The sequence below is a fragment of the Notolabrus celidotus genome, chromosome 15 (assembly GCF_009762535.1).
Source record: "Notolabrus celidotus isolate fNotCel1 chromosome 15, fNotCel1.pri, whole genome shotgun sequence".
NCBI lineage: Eukaryota > Metazoa > Chordata > Actinopteri > Labriformes > Labridae > Notolabrus > Notolabrus celidotus.
The window spans coordinates 9,386,036-9,403,723 of record NC_048286.1 but is presented as its reverse complement, the minus strand read 5'-3'; the positions used below and the strand labels follow the sequence as shown (position 1 = coordinate 9,403,723).

The 17,688-nt window shown below is 41.2% G+C and overlaps 1 protein-coding gene across 1 annotated transcript in view; it reads left to right on the top strand.

Moving 5' to 3' along the window:
• The window catches only part of LOC117826497 (receptor-type tyrosine-protein phosphatase mu-like), a 191,731-nt gene that overhangs the window by 23,984 nt on the left and 150,059 nt on the right, over positions 1-17,688 (top strand).

The window sequence follows — 17,688 nt, the reverse complement described above, 5'->3', positions numbered from 1 at the left end:
CATGTTACTATGGTAACCAGGCAACACTAAACCACACGTCTTAGACTGATGATGAGACAAAGTATGGCTTGGAAGATCTTTAATGGCATTTTAAGAGTTTAAAAGAAAAATGCTAAATTCAAAAGCTGAAAATAAGAGCCGTTAAGGAGTTTTGATGTTCATTACTCAATTAATCGTTTCAATAATCGATGACTAGCTGTAGTTTCAACCAAAGTTTGTGTGGAACTTAGCCTTTTAGACTGAACCTAGCTTTGAGCTGCACATTCAGGAATCACCATGCATTCCTACATGAACTCTCCTACTGTAGTCCTGCCCGTGGTGCCAACACAGCAGAGAAAACCAGCTGCACCCCCGTTTGTTCTCCTCACGCTAATGTTGCCATAGCCTGAGGACATGATGCTGCCTCCAGAGGCAAGGTATCTCCGGCACAGAGACAGATCTGCGGAGACAGGGAGCACTCGGGAAGACGGATACCTCAGCCAGGCGCCTGCTGCCATTTAAGAGTCTCACCCTTCTCTGAACTGACATTTCTGTTTTACCATCTTTCGTCCGACACACCGCCCCCGCTCTGCCACTGTCACCGTAAACTTATGGACAGAGAAAAAAACATGTGGGTCTGGATGTGATAGCAGGGAATAGAAGGCTTATTCCCAACTTGTAGCCTCACAGTACATATGCCTTTGAGTTGTCCTTCCCCTGCAGTCAGACAGACTTTGGGATACTGCAGAAAGTGCGATGCAGCTTTCCTCCTTAGGGAGAACAGTGAGCCTGATGAGCTCCCTGTGGCCGGGCCAGGTGCTTCTTTAGGAGTCAGGGGGCAGCGCAGATCCGCTGTACCACAGGAGAGAGGATTGACATGATAACATAGCCTCCCTGCGCCGCCCCGGCTGCACGGCCACACAGCTTAATCCTCTCTCCACAAGGGCAGAGCCCAAAACACTCGTTCCCCTCCGCGCTCAATCCTCTGTCAAAACAAGGGGGTTTTGTCAGCCATGAGGGGTGTCGCATCCCTCTCAGTCCCTGCCAACGGAAGCGCTATTACTGCCTGCCAATGCCCCAGGAAAAAAAAAAAGGAATACCCAATATGCATATTATTCTAATACCAGCCGTCAGTGCCTGGAATTACTCGGCATGATAGCATAATGAATGCAGTGCCTTGTAGGTTTCTACATAAAGCTGTTTTGCCACTCGGATGAATAATTCATTCGAGCCCAGAGGCGATGAATCAACCAGGCAAGAACTAAGAAAATTAGCCACCAATTAGTGTTTATTTATGGGAATAGTGTGTTTTTACTCTCAATCTTTGTGCCAAAGAAATAAACGAAAAGTAAAGTTTTGGCGACCCCTGCAACCTTGGGAATACAAATGAGCAAACAGGAGGAGAGGAAGAGATGGCCTGACTGTTGGCTGAATCAGATGACCCCCATGTCTCAGCTGCCCCCTTCCCCTCCTCAGTCGGGTTATTGGACTTTCTGACTTGCTGTCTCGGCTGGCCTCCAGACATACAGTATCAGAGTCAGCCTCTCAAAACAGATTGATTTAATCTCTCTGCACATGATATGTAAGGGGACTTTGTTGACTGAGGGGATGTGATGTGAGGTTTTAATGCTGCCACATCTGAGCTAAACCTCTGTCTCCTTGGAGCGTGCAGCCCCCACCACCAACCCCCCCTCCCAACCCCAACCCCCTCCAGGCTGCCTCTATCCCTGCGCTCTGGCAGCTCGCCCGGATACATTGGTAGTCGTTAGTTGTCACTGGAGCGATGTGACACGTCGCTCTGATTCGTGGGGACTGTTGTTGAAAGTGATCGTTCCTGCCAAGGAGAAGCCCTCGCCACGGATAAATGGACACTGAACAGCATGTGAACAGAGAGATAAAAATGGCAGAAGGAAAATAAACTAGTCTGAGTTTAGCCTTGCTTCCCATCGCCACAATCTTTGGGGCTGATGGGGTTGGCAGACTGATTTTCTGAGAAGACAGTTTGTACATCTTCCTTTTTTTAAGACTGATTTTCCATTGACTATTCTTCATATTAGAAAATAAAGTTGAACGCTATATTTTTGAAATTGGTGAAAACTTAGAAACACTCAGTTTCCGTCTCAAGGTCAATGAGTGGAGGAAGATATCTCCAGCCAATTCAATGAAAGACAAACAGACATGAGTGAAGGATGGGTTTTATAAGAATCAGACAAGCTGTCGACAGGAGGATAAAGCAAAAAAAAAACCCTGCCAGATATTCATGAGGATAACTCTCAAGCGTCTGCGCTCTCCTTTTCTTCCTTTGTGAAGCTCTGATTGTAAGGAAATATGCTGCTGCGTGTGTCTCGTCCCTTTCACGAGCTCCAAATGTGGAGTTTTTGAGCTGCAATGAGTCAGTCATTGTGTCGGCAGGAAGATAAGGGAGGCCAGGTGGCAGACAATGTTTCAGCTCCCTCTGACTTGTGGGATAAGAGCTGTTCATGTCGGGTCAGTCCCTTCAGTTTTTACATGAATGGGCTGGAAAGAGACTGATTATAGAGTCCTAAGCACAGTTTAGACAAAATACTGTGAGAATAAATTCTGTTTTAATCATATATACACCATGGCCAACCACTCCGACCTCTGCTTGGTTACCTTCACTGAAGAAGGGCTTGATCAACATTGATTTAGAGATGGATAGAAAGGTTGGGCCTGCTTTGCATCCTTCTTTTACGCTGTGTTTGGGGCTTGTGTTGTCTCCATATTGAGTGAGTCAGTATACAATGCTGTACTGCCAGGTGCTACCTTACCACATTTAGAACATGCAACCATTTCATCAAGTCAGTTGAGTAGTATTGTTTAGGCTAACCTTAATGTAGCCTCATAGCTTGGTTAAACAAACCTTGGCTAAGCTCCAGTGTAAGTCCAGTTCTTACCATTTCTATTCAAATTATTATGTGCAAAATTAGCATTGCTGCTGTATGACTGGCACCTTTGGTCAACCATTTTGCTCAACCTGTTTGGAGGAATGGCCTTTAATTCTGTACATGCATAGTACCCAGCGGATGAATCATACTAAATTTAGTCATCTATAAAGTCAAACATTTTGTTTTTAAGGCAGATCTATAAATATGTTTTGGATGCAGTTTCATTAAATCTGTTTTCTTATCAAAACTTCAGTTATCACTTTATTTTTCGTATCAGAGCATCTGTGATTAAAACTACTTTGGAAACCACACCACACACCAACTCTACACAATATGTTCTATTTAGTGATTTCAGGATTTAGTATAAAAGATATCACCTCACTTTATTATTTTAGACTAACAGGAAAAAGTGTGTGTTGAAATGTTGAAATGCATGTGAATTAGACTCTCAGACCTTGAAAGCTACGACCAGCACTTTTCTCAGAGAGACATCAGAATTTCTTCCTCAAAACATCTGTTTAACCACCACCAATACTTCTTCATGTCCTTCAGTCAATCTTTGGGAAAAAGTTTCCATCAGCTGCACTCTCAAAAAGTGACTTGTTTCCATCAGCTGCAGTCAAAAGTGACTTGTTTTGTTAAGTTTGGGAAGCGAAGCAGCCTTTATTTCGCCACTTCTCCAGTCTGAAATATGGCGTTTTTCAGAGGGAACGCATTAGCAAGCTAACATTAGCTTTTAGCTTAAGCATAGCCAGAAAACTTAAGAGCTATTGGTTATTCTAGCAGATTTTAAATCCCAGGTATTTAGTACATTTTTTATACACCATCAAGTTATTGCCCCTGCTTTTGTTTATATAATATCTGAATTGAGCTACTCAGCTACATCTGTCGCTCAATTGTAAGATTTTCCCGCCTTTTTCCTCATAAGGTTCTTTTGTTTGGCATTGCATACTCTGCAAATTGCTTTGATACCAACTTGTGACTTCAGGTTCTATATATAAAACTGACCTGTCTTGACTTTACCTTTGGTGCCGGTAAACCGTTTTATCTGGAAACAGGATGCTACAGGTTTAAGGGAATATTCTGAAGACCTAATTTCAGGGTTAAAGGCTTGCCTAAACAGCTTAACTCAAATGAGACCTTAATGGCTCTGTGGAATACAGACAGGTTACTGCAAGTATGTTAGCATAACCGCTATGTCCCAGCAACAATAATAAGATTGTTTCTAATTTGTTGAACATGGTGACTAAAACAAGTCTAATTTTGGCTCGTTGTAAACCACTCCTCCTTATTTAGCTGGTTGCTGTCAGATCTAGTGTTTCAGTGGAGCTGTAGTAAACTTGTTGACTGATTTCAGTGCCCCATGTCATCCTTCATGCTATGCAGATTCTGTGTTATGAGTCACGGATCACTGTGCTATCATGTCTTCTCTCGAAACTCCAGGGAGGACAGCTCTTGTCACAAGCCATTGTGGTCGGTTCCATCAGGCTGATGTCTAAGTGCCCGTGTTGTGTTCTCAGCCAGTAATTAGCCACAGCCCTACCACCCCAATAACACAATTATATCTGGGGCTGCTCTTTTCCTCCGCACCCACAGCAATAATGAATGAACTGCAGGTTAATGAAATGTGTGTGTGAAATGGGAGACGCCTCTTGAAAAGTTTCACACATTTAATTCATCATGAGTTGAAGCCTCAGGCGCAATCCTCAAAAACGATCCAAATTTACCGCTTACTTTGCAACTTCTCACCTCAATCATTAGAAAATGAAAGCTTGTGAATGTCAAAATGAGGCACAGCTTGTTAATTTCATGCACAAGATGGATAATGCATTTATGCTTCATGGAAATAAGGCTGAATGTTCACATTTTCTTTTTAAGAAGCAAACGCTTCCCGTGTGCCAGGTATCATCATATTCAGATTTGTCATGTTGAAGCTTTGGGAAGTTTGCCAGCTCTCAATCTGTTGGATAAGTTTGTGTTTTGGGCATTGTTTGTTTGCGTATGCATGTGGTTTATCCCAAGTGCCAGAGTTTTAGTTAAAAGTTTCCGATGTTTGTGCTTCATAGAATCCATGTTTGTATTTGGAATAAGTGAAGATTTAATTGCAAGAGCTGCAAATTCAGACACTTTTAAACCCAGCAGCCCCCACTTTTCTCCCTGCAGTGTCAGGTCAGCACTACAGATGGTCATAGTGTTAAATTCCTTATTAGTTTTGCACTTAAACATCTGGATGTTAGAGTTAATATCCGCTGTGACTCTCTCTGACCATATTTTGTGTAATCACACCATGCACTTCCTCGTACTCATCTTGCCATATGGGAGTGGGCTACACAAGGTCAACTAAAAAAGTTTCTGTACTCAGTGGTGGGAAACAAATTCCAAGATTCCTCCTGTCTCCATCTGTAGAGTGGAACATTTTCAGCTATTACTTCCTCACACCTATGCATACAGAAAAAGACAAACATGAATCAACCTTTCCTGTTATTCTTTACTCAGGCCGTCTGATGGTTACCCATACTTCTATATACCTATGAGAGGTACACAGCAGAACCATCTGTACTTTGTGTATCTCTCTAGCTCTTTGTTTTCTTGTGTGTATGAAAAAGAAAAACTATGAAAAGGCAGACTGGAGGGGACAACTTCCAAAATTCTTCTTTATAAACCAGGGACAGATGACTCTGATCTACAGATGGGTGAAAAATTAAAGTAAAAACCATCATTAATTGTCTTAGTAAGTTTTTGGGTGCAGGCCAGTTTGCCTCGTGTGTATAATCATTATGTTCCAGTTTCACAATTAAGCATCTGATGGCTTGAAAAGAAACTACCCAGTGATCTTGGAACAACACACTTGTGTCCAGAATCAATTTCCAGCTTCCATTTCTCCAAACTTTACTCACACGTTAAGATTTCGACCTGGGTCACAGAAAAACCTGAGTGCCCATGCTGTGTTTGCTGTATGAAATATGACATATTTGGTGTTTTGATCATTTTGTTCGAGAGCAGTTTTCCACACGTTGTCCCAAATTTTGTAAAAGTAAAGTAATTGGGTCAAGATAGGGTGACTGTGCAGGCCATCATTTATGAAACAAAGCATTTTCCAATACATTTATGTTGGAAGTATTGTCGTGATGTTGATTTCAGTTACCTTATGGAGGTTTTCCTGATATTTATGTCTTCTTTCTTAAAATATTTTTAAATCTATCTTTTCTTTTATCAATGTTTCTTTAAATTCTCATATATATCTAACAACAGATATTAATCTATAAATGAGAGAGGTGGGCTTTCATTAGGCCTGTTCTTTGCTCTGATGCCCTAAGGCTGTGGTCATTTCTTCAGCAGCCCTGAAGCTACTGCTCTAGAATAAAACCTCTCCCCCTCCTCTTTCCCTCTTTTACTGACTCCCCTGTTAATCACTCATTGCCCGGAGGTAGTATGTTGGGTGGTTTGATTTCAGCTTTAATTTGTTGATAAGAGCTGCGGTGAAATTACATATTTAGAGAATTTCTATGACTTTCTTTGATTAGTATCACTTCATGAAAACTTCACTGAACCTGGTGCTTCTGTCGTCATAGTAAATGTCACTTATTGCAGATACCTTGTGAAACTCCTCTAGTTGTTGCTGCTTTATCCATAAATGAGTCTTTATAGCTTCTTAATAGATTCTCTGGCCCAACTCTCGTTAAATATTTAATCATCCCGGTCTTCTCTTTTTGATTTTTTTGTCATGGTCAAGCGGCCTCCTGCCCTGCAGCATTTGCATGCTATCCCTTGTTGATGTCTGTGACATTTCTGAAACCATGTCAAAACAGCTTTAACATGGCAGTGAGAGCTGCATTGTTGGGGTGTGAAAGACGGCTCTGGCAGCTCTCCTTGTTCTGTGATTGATACAGCTCTTCTGGCCAAACCAATATAGGCTGAAAGGCCTGTGGGATGGTCAAGTGGAGCGGGCAGCTCAGAGTGATGTCTGACTGGATGAGACGTTTCCTCAAATATAAGAGGGATGTGAGTATCATGACCTTTGGTTATTCAGATGATGTAACTTTGAGGGGTCAGATAGAGAAGCTGACAGATGTCTGTGTTTTTATGACAGACGTGCCTCCAGGTAATCAGGATCAGTCACAACAACACTTAAGTTAAACCGTTTCAGCATACTTCACAAGTTTGTTGAGCGTCTCATTTCATATTTTTGGAAATAATAGTACACTGTCCAAATTACACAAGTGACATTTCACACTGAGACAATATGAAGTGACTGATGACTAACACTTCTCTTATTTTGCTTCTTTAATTAAGGCTGTAGTTATTTTTCCTGCAGAGAACCTGGCTTCTTAACTACACCCAGTATGCAAAGCAGTATGCAATTATAGATGCTGATGCCTTCACATGCATGACGTGTTGGCCAGGAACACTTCTCCTCCTGCAACACATTACATTCAGGGAAAGTAAATGTCACAGAAATATGTCTATAGGCTTCCACTTATTTAGCAGACACTGTTTGTATCATCTGTAGAGCTGTTTAATTCTCTTTTTCTCATCTAGAAGAAGAAGAAGACACTTTATTAATCCTAACATATTATTTTCACTCTGTTATTGATCATGCCAAACACCCACACAAACAGGGTCCATTGAATATGCATTAATAGAGAGAGAGAGGTCAGAGTGAGGGGGCTGCATGGGATAAGCAGTTGGGGGTTAGGTGCCATGCTCAAGGGGGCCTTCATAGTGCTCAGAAGGTGAACAACTAGTCCAAGCTCCATACCCTCACCCTGACCCACCACCCACCCTCTCAAACCAGGTCCCTACAGACTTAGCTACTGCTGTTCCATGTTAGTCTCGGTGGTAATAACTGTGGCAGAATATTCGTAAAGAAGCAGCGCATGTAAAGAAGAGAAAGCACTTATTGTCTAATTTGAATTCAATTATATTCTTCTTTGGTGGCCTATTTGGTGTTTTTATCGACCAGAACTAGGACCTAAAAGGAAGGAGCTGTAGGGGTTATAGAGCAAACTTTCACAACAGTTGACCCTAACTGAAACCTTCTTTAATTCCATAATTACTAAGATGAAACAGACTTATAAAAAGGTACATTTTTATTTAAATATTCAATATTTCTTTTGATGTCTGAAGTAAACGTATGCAAAATGGCAGATTGACAGCTGTGTTGGAACATATCCAGTATATTCATGTGTCCATATGGTGTGTAATTGTGTTCTTTTCATGTCAATATGTGCACATTTGTGTTTGGTGTATCTGTTGTTTGTGTATGTTTGTATATTTGTTTGCATGCATGTGTGGGTGTGTCCAAAAAACTGTGGCACCACATTGAGTGAGCAGTATGATCCAAATTCATATTATGCAATTTGTGTGTGTGTGTGTGAGAGATGCCTTCGTGTACTGTAGATTGGCTGAATATATGAGTTTAAGACTGGATCTCACTCATCAAACTCTACCGCCCCAAAATGCATTTCAGCTCTGCAGACTATCCAATAGCGGAGCTCGCCACTCAGACATACAAATGTAGGTAGTACGTTTAATGGAGGTTACTGCTCATCCCATTCAGGGTCATTGAGGTAGATGGAGCCTATCCCAGCCGTCATTGGGTGAGAGGTACACCCTGGATGAGCCATATAGACATATAGACAGACAACCATACACACCTACAGGCAACTTACAGTGATCAATTAACCTAACATATGTGTTTTGGGACTGTGGGAGGAAGCTGTAGTAGCCTGGGGAAACCCACGCATGCATAAGGGAGACCAGGACTCGTACTGGGAACTCTCTTGCCTAGAGGCATTAGCGCTAACCACTGCACCACTGTGCCGCCTGTAATACATTTTATAAAGATTTTGAACATATTCAAATAAATACAAAGGTGTATAAATAATGATATGTATTGTATTACTTGGATTGAATTCAATACACAGCTCAGTGAAGTTGCACAATAGTGCAGCTTGAATTGAAAATACCTGACTGATAAAAAATGTGACGCAGAGATTATGTGCATCAGTATATTTTAAATGGCATCAAGTAAGTAGGCAGGATGCAGTACATATTGTTTGAGTATGTAGAAGTTAATATGTTGTTTATGTGGTATCGCATACAGCATATGTGTAAGCGTTACCTTGTGAGGAAACACATGGTTTATTCCAGGTCTCTAAGTGTATCATAAATGTGTTTGAACTGAATGTTTTAATGGATTTAGATGTTGCATGTTCTATTAATCTGAGATTAAATTGACAGTTTTTCATAATCAAATAATCAGACAGATATTTCATCATTCGATTATTTCATAATCATAAAGTTATTAACAATTTAAGTCTGAAAAAAAATTAAGATTAAAGATTAAAACATGTGCGTCACTAATTTCCAAAGCGAAAAGTGATGTCTTTAAATGCCATGTTTCATCTGATCAGTCATGCAAGACTCAAGAATATTTCATGAATTAGTGAAAACAGAGAATCATTATATTTGAGAAGCTGGAAACAATTTTATGTTTCGCTGTTTAATTAACTTAAAGAGATGAATTGAGCATCAAAATAATAAATAATATCACTAATTTAGAAATAAAAATACTTTTCTGTTGAAGAATGAATTGAATAACCAAACTGAGAAAGGACCAAAAGGATCTTTATAAATCCTCATAATTACTTCAGCAGTTTTCTTATAATTATACTGCTTTCTAGTTCTATATTAATACACTAAACTAACCAGATTATTTAGCCTCAATCTGTAAATCAGCTGTAATCATAGAACCAACTTCAGTTTATCCAGGCCTCCCTCAGTGTCCAGTGAGAATGTGCTTGCTCTGTGACTTTGTGCAGACATTTGTCACACTGTTAATAAAAAAAAAAACCTGCAGTGCAAAGAGAGATCAGAGAGATGCTGTGCCTCACAGGTCTGTGTGCTCTGGTCTAATACCTGCGATCATTCACCCGGATTGGACCGTGGCTGGATCGTAATATTCTCCTGCAGGGGACACGACCAACGCCTCCCAAAGGATCGCCCTGCTGGAACTTGAGCTCCACCGTAAAACTGTACAGGTTAATCTACTCGCTGTAACGCGTTAGGGTTTGATGGGACACTTAAAGCTGAAAATAGGTCATGAGCCGCCATACAATAATTGGATTTAAATTTTAATAATATTAATGAGACTCAGGGAATTCCATTGTTTCCTTGACTTATTCATACCACTTGACTGTCTGAAGTGATAACAAACCAGCTGAGAAGTCTCATCTGTCCCTGAGAGAGTGGGGTGATCTGTACATGCATTATCATATTTAAAGGAGGCTGCAGTGTCTAATCAGATTCATGCTACTTGACAGGTAATCCTTGGAACTTTATTTCAACTGTGAGTGCTTTATTTTTAGTGTTAAAATAACAGGATGGAAAATCAGTTACAGCCAATACTGATTTTACTTCATGCCACTTACTTAAAAAAGTAGCTTGTTGTGGTGAATGAAAGAACTCAGAAATAGTGAAAAACTGGGCCACAATGCTGTATCTGTATTTTGGAAAATTCTGACCTTACTAAGGCGAATGGTTTGATATTAACATAAACTATTTACGTATTTGTGCAGAGATACATATATGAGAAAACAAAATTGCTACCCCTCCTGAGTCTGTGTTGTAAATAAGAACCTGAAGACATTAGGGGTCCATTAATATTGGTTTTCCAGGACCGATACGATACCGATACCTATACCAATACCGATACTGATTATTAGTAGTTCATGAAATCGATGACAGATATTTGGAACCAATATTCAATTACAGTAAAAATGAAAATGTTAGTGCGCCATTGGTCTAGCAGTCTAAGCATGCGCCCCGTATACAGAGGCTACATTCCTCGTTGCAGCTGTCGCATGTCCAACTCACGGCCTCTATCATTTGCTGCATGTCTTCCCCCTCTCTCTACTCCCCACATTTCCTGTCTCTCCAGCTTTCCTATATCCAATAAAGGAAAAAAGGCCCAAAAACAAATTAAAAAAAGTTTTTCCATCAAAATTTAGAATATAGATCTGTCATTCAAAAAACTACACTACTTAATCATTACTATAAATGAATGTGTGCAACAGCAGCAAAGTTGAGTTCTGAATAGTTTGGGTACCAAATTTCGATGACCATTTTTGTACCAAAAGGTTGAGTTACATTGAATGAGCGAGTGCCAAATTTTGTCTGCTACCTTTCGGCTAGTACAAGGAGAAGTAAAAAGAAAGTACAGCTACCTTGACTTGGAGTCTCCGGGGAGCCGCTTATTTTATTAGGCCAGAGCTTGTAACCCCAAAGACAGGAAGTGTAATCTGCCAACCAGCAACAGTGTCATTTTCACTGGACACAACAAACCACAATGCCGGCCTATGGGGTTATATTGTAGCTGCACGTGTGGTGTATCTGTAGGCTATAGGTTATCAAATGGTGTGCAGACTCTGCCTATTGACTCACCACTAGCAAACCTAAATAATCCAAGTGTGGCCCACTTTTTCCAACTTGCTGCAGAGAATGGTTGCTGCACATGGTTGACATTTGATCAGTGTTTTTAGCTGTGATGCTGGGCAGCGTTTTCTCACAGTGGAAATGGACTATAATGCTAGCTGCACAAATTGCCTTTTGGGTAGAAGGTTGACATCATGCGGAGGATATTGTTATGTGCCTTGTTTGGTAGAAGGGAAAGGCCATGGTCAATGCTGTTAGCAATCTTTATAGGTGTAATTATCTACATTGTCTTAAAATGTCATGGCTGTATACAAACTGAGTCAAACACAAGGAGTCAGGATTCTTCCCACTTCTTTTAAAGATTCACACTGACCAACCTGCAGACTCTGCTGTTGCCAAGCACAACAAGAACCCAGCACACGCTTTCGATTTGAAAAGAGGGGGGCCCATGTGCCCTCTTCCACGTTGCCCCCCCCCTCCCGTTCCTAGCGACCCAGGAGGATTAATCCTGGCCTGGCCCCGGGTTCTTCTTTCAGGTAGCAGCTGATTTATTGGGCTTCAGCAGAGAAACAAAGGGTCTGAATTGTTTGAAGTGTGCAGGTGAAGACCCTAAGACGGCACTTTGAAAGAGCTCCCACAGGGATTGAGATCTCTTTAGCCACACCTGTCAAAGCAAAACTCAGATCAACACCTAACCCTTCACCTGGGCTGGGATCGACCTTCCACCTCTGCACCATCTGGTCTTGGACTTTTAAAGTTCTGTATGCTGTGTGTGGTGAGCAATGCATATGTGATTGACGATACGTCATGACACAAAAGCTAAGTAATGATATTTCATCAAGCTGATGATTCTGCCTGAATGCACAAGCTCTTTTTTTGCCTTGTGGCCTAGATTCTCTCTCTTTCTCAAGAGGGATTGATTCAACCTTTCTTCTATTCTTCTACACTTTTCTAATTAGCTTCAGTGATTTCCTAATTCTTTGACATACAACCTTGAATTATTCCCTCCTCCACACATAAAAACAAGCATTTGTTCCAGTTCTGGAAAACCAACAAAGCATGTTAATATTCTTGTTTATTTCATGATCAAACATAATCATTCCCTCCTCTGGAGGAATCCTCCCTTTGGGCTAATTTCTGGCATTGTTACTTGCATGTTTGACAAATTAGACTCTGGGAAACTCTGAGAGAACAGGGGGGGGGAGAGCTGCAGATACTGACATTAGCATTTTATCCCTTCTTTGTTACACTCTTCAGGCAGGATTCAAAGGTTTGTTGATTTAGCAGGTTTTGGGAGGATTGAAGGGGTTCAGTCTGAAGGGTCGGCCACTGTGGGATTGGGATGTTGTCTTCTATCAGAGAGAGCCAGAAGGGGGTTTTAAGCATTGAGTAAAGACAGGGCTCGTATCTCTTTCTCCCCGTATAGCTGTGGATCTATTTTCCTCCTCTCTTGTACTGTCTCTATTGATTGAAGCTCCGGCCAGTGGCCCATCACACCTGGATCAAATGTGAAACTGCACTGGAGGAAGTTTTAATTTCCCGTCTTAGCTACAGCTGTATTGTGAATCAATGCAGAGGGTTAATTCCACTTTAAACCATCTCCAATAGTTGAGTCTGCAGGAGAGGAGGCACATCAACAGTAGTAAGGCATTCAGACACAGCAGGATGTTTCTTTGTTTTTTTATTTAGGATATTCTGCAATCAAAGTCTGAGTATTTCTCACAGCTTCTCCTCACCTCGCTGATCAGAAAGCGTCTGCTCCTCGGTGCAGCTCTAACAACAAATGCAACAAATAAACAGTGATTTTAATGGAGCGCCTTTTGTGCTCAGTCACCATATCATTTCTGGGGGCATGTTGAACACTAGCAAATGGGAAGCCAAACAAGCTTATTTCATTCTGCCATTCAGTGTATCAACAGGCATTAAGCTGAATAGGAAACACAGCCTTATTTTCCCTCTCTTTCTCTGGAGGGCAGACATACCGAGACAGCCTGACTGTTACTCTCTGTGGATAGAGACACGGCTAAGGATGCTGGGAACAATAGGAGCAGAAGCCATTGTTAACCAGTCTTGCTGCTGTCAAGTTGGAGTCCGGATGTGTCTAAGCCACCTCTCTGCAATCCAAACACAGTGCACAGCAGGTGGTTGTCCTAAGGCTTCAGAATTTGATTAAATTTGACTAAACTAAATCTTTTTAGTGCAAATGAGCTTCTGAACTATTCTGTTTGACCTCAACCTTCCTGGAAAAGTTCTTGGAAGAAGTGAGTCAAAGATGGACATCTTCTAAAGGGAGAATTAGCATAATTTTTGGTGTTATCACCACAGGGTACTTCTGTGCAGACAGGCCCACAGTCCTCATTTTTATTGCTTAGAGAAAAAATGACAATAAGGATGTTCCACGTCTCTGAGTGAGATTCCACATTCATCTTAATTGGTGCCTGGCAGGTTATTCAGAATGGAGATGGATTTGAAGTCATTTACTGGAAGTTTCTGACAGGCGCACTGGAAGAGAACGTCAGGCCCTGTACTGGCACACATAGCCTGGAAATCATCTGTCAAAATTCTGCATATCTAAGGAGAAGGCTGCCTGTCATCTTCGATGTATATCTAACCAGGCACAAGGGTGGATTTGATCAGGAGCTATGTTGTACCCTGATGTAAAGCACGTTCATCAAGTTGATATTTGGTTGACAAGACCACAAAACATGCCCTCGAGTGAAGACAGTGTTTTATAATGAGAGGGTTTGAGTTACACACAGTGCGAAAGGGCTTTTTTTCTAATTGTGAAGTATATTTTTAAAACAAAAATATTCATAGCTTCATACGTCATAAGTCATTTCAACAACAGACTTGTAACAAATGCAAATTCCTTTTTTTTGCCCTGATTTTGATCCGTCACACGAGATGTGATTTGACAGTTTTGTCTTGCAAAACATTGCTGACAAGAGCATGGCTCAGCCTGGCAGATTATCAGTGGAGATCTCCACTCCAGCTTCTTTATTTCCCCTCCAATCAATGTGGTGAACAGCAAGATGTGATTGATAATGATATTGAGATTGATTGTCTAAATCCCATCCCACAGTTCAAAGTCCCTAAACAGATAGTATATGTACATGCAATTCAGGGCAGAGATAGGACGCGGCAGGAGCTGCCAATAGATAAGTGAAATAGGGCTAGAGTGAAAAGGCCTATCAGTCCCTAAGGGGCTTAGCTGCTGGATTCTGGAGCTCTAAACTGGCGGTGGTGGAGGGAGATAGTCGACATTGGCTTTAAATTACCCAAGATTGCCTTGTGGTTTCAGTCTGCGGGGACGCCGGCAGACAAGATGTTTGTTAAAACAAGTGCAGACACTGAGGCAGATTGGGGCAAAGAGCAGACCTGCGATTTCTTCGCCAGACAGAGCAGGTTGGACGGCCGGTAATTGCAGAATAGGCAGAGGGGCTAAGGAGGTCTTGCAGCAATGATATCTGCCACTGGGACCAAAGCAGTGGTGATGCTGGGAGAGGGCTCAGTTTCCTCACTGGGGGATATTCTGTCTAATGCCACTCAAGCTAGAGGTACACACCTCACTAATGGTGTGTTGATCATTTGCCTGCTTTGTTACATGGCTTATGTAAGTGTAAAGATTACTGGGTAGCAAATGCCCAGTAATTATGTTTTAGCTGGTAATTATTGTACAGGTGCTAACTACAGATGTGTGTGCATGTTCAGTTGGCTGAGCAATTAAACGCATTTACCCACATTGGTTGGCACATGAATTACTGACTGTTAAATTAGTTATTCATATTTTGTATTACTGACAGTCAAGCTGGCCATATGTTGTGTAGCCACCCACCACTAGCTCAGGCTTTAGCTCTTGTTAATTGCTACTGACATGATGCTATAATGCTCTACTACTCCAATGTAAACAAGCACAGACGAGAGATTGTTTCTCAGAGTTTGTCAGTATTTTAATCTAGAGGTAGAGTTGCATGTAGGCTGTGTCTGGTTAAACTGACATATAGGGTACCTTTCACATTTGAATCGATACGGTACCGATACCCGGTACCTGGGAATCGGTACCGGTACTCAACATTACCAATTTTCGGTACTTTTGTGTGTTTATGTGGTAATAAATATTAATAAAAATAAAAAAAATCTCAAATTTGTTTAATTTAACATATTTATTTAATTTAACATGAAATGAACAGAAACAGGATTATATAGGTGATTAGATATATTAGCTGACACATGCTCAATTGGTGGCGTCTAATTGCTCTTTCGGGAGTTTATCAATTAACATGTGAATGCCTGCGGACGGGAAAAAGTAAGTTCTCCGTCTCTTTATAATAACAGGACACACAACTTACTTGTTACACGCACACAGGAACGGTTATAAACAGGGCAGGTAGTTGGAGCGAGAGAGTCTGTCTCAACCATAGACTGTATAAAATAAACTTAATCCTCAGAGAGCAGAGAGCAGAGATGTCCACCGGATCAGTCTCAAACTTTATTACAGGGCGAAAGTATGGAAAATGGCCTATTCTTCCACTTCCTCAAAGTCACAGGGATGCGTTTAGGTACTGAAACATGGTACCGTTTGATTTTACATGAAACGGTACTCGGTAGTACCGACGGAATTCAGTCGGTACCTATGAAAGTACCGAATTCGGTACCCATCCCTACTGGCATATAACCACTGGACAAAAGCAATGAGTAACCAGCGCGGACATGTGGGTGTTAACAGGGACGACCAAAGGCTGGTGGTGCTAGCTCTGCTAATGTTAGCCTCACTCAGCAAACCGAATTGACATGGTTTACCTGGAGGCTTTGTGATCTTGTGTAAAGCCTTTGACTGTTTTCTGAGTGTGTCTAAGCCTGGCTTACCCCTTTGCCTTGATTGTAAGCTGTAGCAACACTGTAGTGGTCTATGACATTGTGAGTACTGCGTACTTGTTGGAGTCATCATGTTTCTCTGTAGTACTCCCCCAAACGCTACTTGGTAGTGCGATTTCTATGCTTTTTTGTACTTGTTTAATATGATGCTACTTGGCAAACCAATAGCAGAACTTGTGGTCTGCATAGTTTATACACGTAGTTAATTACGTGCAGGCTAATCTAACTAGCTGCTTGTTCAAGCTTGTTCTTGAATGGACAGATATCTGTGGTTCCAATCTTCTCATTTAAGTCTTGGCAAATGAAAAGGCAAATAAAGTGAATAAATATTGAATGTTTGTATTACTCAGATTGTCAGACTATTCATTTTAAAAGCAGGGCTCTCAAGTTTTGAACTCAGTTCAGAGTGAGATTTTGGTCGTCTTCTAACCTGCGGTCAGTCTGCATTGTGAATGCACATCCTTTTCTTCGGAACGTAACGTTGTTGGGTTGTTTTACCCGGATACAGTGATGCTATTTTTTGATTGGCTGGTGGGTAGCTATATTCCTTTCTTTCTTTTTGATTAGCTGGAGCGTGGAAAACTCATTCTGAAGGAAAAGCAGCGCAACTTGGTGGCCGTTGTCCTAGTAATGATTGTGCGTGAGAAATACGAAGTGTAGCATGTGAGCATGTGAACAAGTTAAAATGCAAGTCTCACACCCAAAGCGTGAGACTTGAGAGCCCTGTAAAAGGGTGTGACCACAAACTGTTATCACCAGAGTACTCTCCCTGATCTTGATCCTTGATAGCCATATTTTTCAGGAACAGACACACAATTAATGAAAGCACAAAAAAAACTTTACAAAGTTGCAAAGGTAAAACAGCAAAGTCAATAACTACCTCACCACAGAGATGTTTTGAAGACTCTCAAAAACAGCTTATTTTTTATTTAATGCCTCACTGCAGATCTGCTTTTTCAATATTCCTTTTTCACTCTCACAATCCTTCCTGGTCTTATTCACCAGCATTCAGAGAGAAGACAGTGTGCACAGAGCTCCACTACAGCACTGAAGTTTCACACACGCGCACACAAACACAGCTTTTAATGCTTAAAGTTTACTTTTGTTACAGGTGCAATAACAAAAGGCCTTTTAAGTCTGACTTGAAAATCTTTAGGAGAAATTGGCTCCAGCATTGAGGGGTTGAGATATTGATTCTGGCCTCTGGCTCAGTCCAGGAAAAGATGGATAGATTTCTTTGAAATGCACTCTGCGTGAGAATATAAAGACTATTGTGTGTTCTCACTCAGGAATAAATTGTTTCATGACATATCTAGGGCCACCTTTTTAGCTTCAAGCTGCTTGCGTCTCTTGAAAGGGGAATGTTGACAGGGTGGAGCACATTCATCTGTAGACCCAGACTACCCACACCTCATAGAAGCTTTTATTGAAAGTTAAATCTCCTTCAGAGAGTTGGCAGCCCCTCGTTGGGATATCTATTTCAGCAGCTGTC